At 43.1% G+C, this 7,541-nt stretch overlaps 1 pseudogene; it reads right to left on the bottom strand.

Annotated features, from left to right (window-relative positions):
- Positions 1-6,883: 6,883 nt before the first annotated feature.
- Positions 6,884-7,002, bottom strand: LOC134961151 (5S ribosomal RNA; annotated as a pseudogene).
- Between the last annotated feature and the right edge of the window lie 539 nt (positions 7,003-7,541).

Raw genomic sequence — 7,541 nt, 5'->3', positions numbered from 1 at the left:
AACAATGTGTTGTAAAACATTCAACATTAAAGCAATACAAGACCTGCTGGCACATCGCCAGCAGGACTGATCAATTATAGTGCAAAAACTGTTATTTATAAAAATCTCAAGTGTATTAGATATGATATATTGTGACTTGTAAGACACACTCGGTATCGCTACCCAAGTGCAGGGCTGTTTCTAGCCAATTTGGCTCCCAGTGCGAGATTTAAAAAATGCGCCCCCCCATGACATAAAAAATCCCCCCCCTCCCCACACACCTAGATGAAAAAAATAAAACTTGTGCGTGCACCCGGAAAGGGGGCGTGGCCTCATCTAAATGGGTGTGGCCTCGTCTGAAAAGACTACCTCACAATCCAATTTTTGACCCTGCTCCAACAGATCACAACCACCACAGGAAAAAAAAATTCTACCATATTAAGCCCCACACAGTAATGCCCCCTGCACCATATTATGCCACACACTGCAATGCCCTTGATACATTAAATCCCCACACTACGGCAGGCAAGAGTCCCCATTTCACACATTACGGCAGTTGTCTCTATTTTACACATTGAGAGAGAGAGAGAGAGAGAGAGAATACTTACAGAGGCGATTACCACTCTTCGGCCCGCCTGACCAGTCGCTCCTCGCGCCGGCCTTTCCCTCTTCCTAACTTGGATCCCCCTCTGTACTCCGCTCGGGCGGGGGGGGGGGGAGTTTCGTGGAGTGACGTGGTTGAGTCGTGACGTAACGACGCAACCGCGTCATTCCGTGAAACTCCGCCCCCCGAGCGGGTTACTCGGGGAGAAATAGGAGGGGGAAGCAGGCAGCCACAGTTAGTGCCGCGACGGGCGCCCAGTGCGGTTGCACTGCTCGCCTGCCCCAAGAAACGGCCCTGCCCAAGTGTGGTGCATAGTGTAATTAAAAATACTGTATTGTCACTTAAACATGCAAGTAACTATTAAAGCTACAAACTTAAACATTAAATATGCATCTCCCATTATAATGGATACTGGATATATAGAGTTAAATTTGTACAGCTGCCATATTTAGCTGTTCACTATGGGGCATAGTCAACTCCTACCTAAAAACAGCTACTGGAACTGTGCAGCAGCCGGGGCCAAACATGGCTACCATGGAAGTCGATCCAGGCGACCCTTTGACCTATGTGCTACAGTGTGAAAACTATGATACGTTAAGTATCTCAGATATAGAAGTTGAACAGATACTTATCAAAGAACCCATGGGTGAGGAGGAAACTATGGCAACGAATGAAGACTTGTTTCGTGAGCTTTTTAAGCTACACAAGCGTGAGATTGATTTTATGTACCCCCGGAGGCAGGAGCGGATTGGGAACAAAAAGCAGCCCTGGAAAAATTTGTACTAGTGGCCCCACATGGGCAGCACCAGAGGTGTAAGGTCTAGCCATGGGCCATGGCAGCAGCACCCTCCCCACAAGACTTTCCAGATAGTGGGCATGTCCAGCATCAAGGGGGAAGTTAAAAATAAATAAAATTAAATATTATGAGCACATTATATGATACACCTTCAGAATTTAGGAAACTATATAATTCTTTAGAAAGATATATTTTTTTTGCTTATTACACCAACCGTATCCCAATCACTATTCACTCAATCTTATATGTCAGCCAAGCAGGCAGACAGAGCATACACTAGATCATCTGCAATCACAGGCTAAGTGGCAAAGTAATTTTCAAATATGCAAGTTATTTTGCATCTTATTCATTATGTCTATAAAAAGGACCACATGTCCTCAAACAAAACTGGCCCCACTGGTGCATCGGCCCACCGGGAATCTTCCCTGCTAACCATATGGCCAATCCGCCTCTGCCCGGAGGACCCTGTCTGATTATTTTAGAAACAAGCAGATCCCACGGGGATTCCGCGTACAAAATACCCCCACGATTGGGCGGTATAATGCCTTATTCTGTAAACGCTGGATTTCGGTCCTTAACAAATGTGCAATGGACCTGATGCTGCTTGTCATCGAGGAGTCCACCCGCGAGGTCAATCTCACTAAAGAGAAATTACAGAAATTTGAAGAACAACATCTATGTACATTGGCGGATGACAAGTACACTAACTGGCTGGAAAAGTTGAAGTCTCAAGTAGATGCGTACAGAATTGAGCTTACCAAATATAAAAAAGAAAAATTGGGCAAGGTGCAGGCTGACTATGAACAGCACCGCGTATACACATGGTTATCCAATAATGCCAATAACCAGGGAGGCCCACGCCCCAACAGGGGACGTAGACGCAGACCACCTAGACATCAACATAGCACATCAGCCAGCGACACCGATGATACAGCCGCATCAGAAGTAGCCTCCACCTCCAAAGGGGCCCCTTTAGGGGTCATTACTCGGGCAGTAGCCTCTGGAAAGAGAAAAAACCCACAAGGCGGGGCGGCCAGTCGAGGAGGCAGGCGGGGAGGAAGGCCCCCCCGGTCGACTCGGACTTAATTTTCAATTTGTCAATCTCGCCACTATCTCCAGCAGAAACATCTGTGCTCAGTAAGGGTCTCTCATACATACCCAACAATTCACACAGTAAATTTGGTTGGAAGGTTGAGACGTACAAATTTCACAGGACATTGAAACTAAAAGAACATTTTGGCAAAGCCTCGGAGAAACCTGCAGAAAGTGGCTTGAAGCCTCAGATTAGGAAATTGGGACAATCTTCTCAATTTTAACCAGTGTCATACCACCCCTCAATCAGGACTTTTGCCCGTATGATGGATTCCCTACAGGATGAATCACCACCAATGGTGTTTAAAAATCTTACTAAAGAAGAAAACCTAGCTCTGAGGTCCCTACGGGACAGACAGGACATCATCATTAGGGGAGCGGACAAAGGGGGTGCCATAGTGGTTATGAATACCACAGATTACATTACGGAATGTGATCGGCTACTTTTTGATTGTGATACGTACACGGCATTGGATGGTGACCCCACCATGGCATTTAAGGCTGAACTTGACTCCATACTGGTGGAGGCCAAGAGTAGGGGGTTCATCTCAGCTGAAGTCTATAATAAATTGACCTGCTCACACCCGGTTGTTCCTGTTTTTTACATAATCCCAAAAGTCCATAAGGACGCAAGGAATCCCCCCGGTCGACCGATTATTTCGGCAAGGGGTTCTCTTTGCGAGCCGATATCGATTTTTCTTGATGCATTTTTGAAACCATGTGTGCAGGCCACATTTTCACATATTAAAGATACCAATATGCTTTTAAATAAGTTGTTGTCCATGGACGGAGTACCAACAGGGATGACTATGGCAACCCTTGACGTAACAAGTTTGTACACATGTATTCCCCATCAAGCTGGGATCATGGCTGTGAAGCATTTAATTCTGCATAACATGGCCTATGAGGGTCCAGATGTTGACTTGTTCTTGCAGCTACTAGAGTTTACATTAACGAGAAATTATTTCCTGTTTAACGGGCGGTTCTTTAAACAAATCTCCGGATGTGCCATGGGGTCAGCAGTGGCTCCGTCTCTAGCAAATGCTTACATGTGGGAGGTCGAGAGACAGCTGTTCTTCACAAACATTGCCATCTCCGCACATGTCATATTATATTATAGGTACATAGACGACCTCTTGCTGTTTTGGGACGGGGACCCGGAGGTCTTGACATCTCTGATTTATAGACACAATCTCTCAGACAGTCCGGTTAAGCTTACTCTGGTCACTAATAAACGAGAAATTTGCTTCCTAGATGTTAAAATTATGGTCAAGGAAGGTAACATTCAAACATCCATCTACACAAAGCCCACAGACCGCAACACTCTGTTGCGGTTTGATAGCTTTCACCCCCCAGCGACAGTTAGGGGATTACCATTTTCCCAATTCCTCAGGGTTTGTAGGATCACCAGTGAACCCGAGGAGTTGGAGTTACAACTAAACCGCATGACCGAGAAATTCTTACAGAGAGGATATCCTCTCAAGCTTTTACAGGCTGCCTGGAAGAAGGCAGTTTCCAGAAGTAGGCTGGAACTACTTCAAAGTCAGACAGTTAAACCTTCTGACAATAGGGTGCCATGGATTAATGAATTTAACACAGCCAGTCAAAGTACATGTAAACAGATGAAACAAATGTGGCCGATGGTGGCATCTGACCCCAGTTTACCTACTTTACATCACAATTTTTTTTGCCATGCTACACCCGTAGTGCAAATTTAAAGGACCTGCTAGTTAAAAGCGATGTCACAGGGTTCAAAAGTACACCGACTGTCACAAATTTTCTTAGTCGCAAGCCGGGATGCTACAAGTGTCTCGGATGCACAACCTGCAGCTTTATGCTGACAGGGAATTATATATCACATCCCCACACTGGGAAAAAGATCCCTATCAGATGGCCACTTACTTGCAGTTCCACTTTTGTAATTTACGTATTAATTTGTTCTTGTAGTTCTTACTACATAGGAAAAACACAATGCCAGTTCAAGGAAAGGATGGCCCAACATAGATCGGCCATCCGGGCAGCATTGCAATCGGGAAGCAGTGAGCAAAATTGTAGACCAGGTTCCAGCCTCCCTCCGGGGGGTGGGGGGGGGGGGGAACAGGGCTAAAAAGCTCCTACAACTGGAATCACGATGGATCTATAAGTTAGATACCATCAACCCTAGGGGTTTGAACGATAATTTAGGCTTGAGTTGCTTCCTTTAATACAGGATTTCCACATGTAGATCGATAGCTCAGGGGGAGCCGTTTAGAAAACCCAATATAGCTGTTTTTAGGTAGGAGTTGACTATGCCCCATAGTGAACAGCTAGATATGGCAGCTGTACAAATTTAGCTCTATATATCCAGTATCCATTATAATGGGAGATGCATATTTAATGTTTAAGTTTGTAGCTTTGATAGTTACTTGCATGTTTAAGTGACAATACAGTATTTTTAATTACACTATGCTTCACACTTGGGTAGCGATACCGAGTGTGTCTTACAAGTCACAATATATCATATCTAATACACTTGAGATTTTTATAAATAACAGTTTTTGCACTATAATTGATCAGTCCTGCTGGCGATCTGCCAGCAGGTCTTGTATTGTTTTAATGTTGAATGTTTTACAACACATTGTTTAGATTGTTACCATGAAGTTAATTACATGTTTCCATGCCAACAGCCGCTGCAGGGCGCCGCCAGGCTGCGTGGTGACGCAGCTTCCTGGGACAGGGGAGAGACGTGACCGAAAGTTCGGGACCCGGAGCCGCGGGCGGCGCCTTCGCATCGGAGGCTGGCGTTCCATGGAGGGGTGAGTTATTTAAGGTTTTTACACTGTGTGCCACGCTTGTATTGTATTTCCTGAAGACGGGGGCACGACCCCCGAAACATTGAAATAAACACGGGTCGTTTTTCACCAATTTATTGAGACTCTGAGTGCCGCCTCCTTTCTGTGGCTGTATAAGGAAGCATACTCCTTGAGGAGGGCACCCGAGCCAGCACCCAGGTGGAGTGAGAGTGCCAGACTACAGCGAGGAGTATATATATATATATATATATATATAGTCAAAAAAGAAAAAATGCTGCGCCACAAATGGAAATAGAGTCCTTTTTAAAAACCCAAATTTTTGCTTGAATTTAAAACACTCCCTTTTTACGGGCGTCAGCTAGTCCCCCAAATAAAATCAGGGTGGTGAGCCCCTGAAAAGATTTGTTTATAAAACGAAGGGATGGGGGTAGCGACCAATGGTGTCTATGAATAATTACAAGATATTTAAAATGTAAAATATAAACATTTATTAAAATCTTTTAACAAAACTTTTTCTAAAAATGGGATAAAAAGCATATACACAAATGTATAAAAGCAATAAAGTGCAATAAAGTAAAGTGCTTATCTGAGTTTAGAGGTCAAATGAATGACCAACGCGTTTCGTCATAGAGACTTCATCAAGGGGTAAAGGCAGACTGGGACAGGGCTTGAATTTATACCAGTGTTAATCATAACTCAGTTGTGACATCACTTCCTGCTAATTAGAGGAGTCTAAATGCTGGGTATCTGAATACTCCTAATAAACTCCCTCCTACCTCTTGGGACATGTGCTATAGCTATGTATATTAAAAACGAGTGTGTTTTGATCTAAAAAACAACTTATAAAGTCCATTATATGTATAATTGCGGCGTTTCCGCCACACTTCCGGTATCTGGATGAATTGGAGTCCCGGGCGCGTCACTTCCGCCCCACTTCCGGTTCGGCACTGCGCATGTGCACGCTAGTATCTGGTACAGCAATAGGAGCTCAAGGTCTCCTGGTGGATCCGTTTGTTGTTGCGGCGGCCATTTTTCATTAGATGTTCCTATGTTTTCCACAGCGGCGGCCATTTTGTTGGAGCTTATAATTGCCATAATAAGGGACATATTTCATTGTTTCACATGCGGTTTCCATGGAAATTAGAAAAAAAGAAGAGAGCTTGGTTAAAACCTCTGTAAAAGCAGTTTATTAGTGCAATTTAGTATATCAGAGTATAACCTTATTTCTGAATAAGTATATATGTGCAAAATGACTTAAATCCTAATGTGTATAATATTGAAAGGGAAAATACATATACATCCACATTAATGTATAAATACATAAACGCCTATTGTGAGAGATATACACCTATTTAATAAAAGACAATATATCCATGTGTACATGAATAAGTAAATAAAGATACAAATATAATAGTATAACCGCCAGTGTTACTCGGTGTGTAAACGTGATGGTGTCATGACAAGTTGTGTGAACGTGATAGTGCCATGACCATTATTCTGATATTATTGTTTTGTGGGGACTAATATTTGCGTATACCAGAGTGGTGTATATAGTGCATATATATATGTGTATATATATATATAATCCATTTAGGACATACCGCCAGCTCATTTTAGTTTTATTTACAGTACCTGATCTTCCCAGGTGGTCTCCCTTGCTGGTACTGATCAGGCCCAACACTGCTTCGCTTCCAAGTTCGGGCGAGATTGGGCCTTTCCAGTGTGGTATGACTGTAGAAAAATTCTTAAATCGTGCTTATATTGTCCCATTAATAAACTATAATATACAACACATTTTAGGGTATACATTGTGAATTGGTGGGGAGTGAAGGTGAAAAGGGTGAGGTGAGGAAAAAATGGGGTGTTAGATACTGTACATTCTTTTTAGGGATTTCTTTCATAAAAACGGAGCGATTTCGTAGTTTTCATTGAATCCCATCGGGTGTAGTGTCTGTAACTGGAATATCCAGAACATTTCTCTCCGTGAAAGTTTATTGGCTAAATCTCCGCCTCTTTCTCCCAGTTTTACCAATTCGATGGCTTTGAAGGTAAGAGATTCTGGATTCGACTTATGTATGAGGTTGAAGTGTTTTGAGACAGCATGAGATTCCACTTTATTCTTTATGTTTCGAATATGTTCTTGTATTCTCATTTTCATAGGTCTTTTGGTTTTCCCCACATACTGCTTTCCACATTCGCATTCCAGTAAATAGATAACAGATTGAGTATTGCAGTTGATAAAGTCTTTAATTTTGTATTCTTTCTTTTTTTCTGAGTC

The sequence above is a fragment of the Pseudophryne corroboree genome, chromosome 9 (assembly GCF_028390025.1).
Source record: "Pseudophryne corroboree isolate aPseCor3 chromosome 9, aPseCor3.hap2, whole genome shotgun sequence".
Lineage (NCBI taxonomy): Eukaryota > Metazoa > Chordata > Amphibia > Anura > Myobatrachidae > Pseudophryne > Pseudophryne corroboree.
The sequence above is the reverse complement of the archived record's forward strand: the minus strand, read 5'-3'. Positions and strand labels throughout refer to the sequence as shown.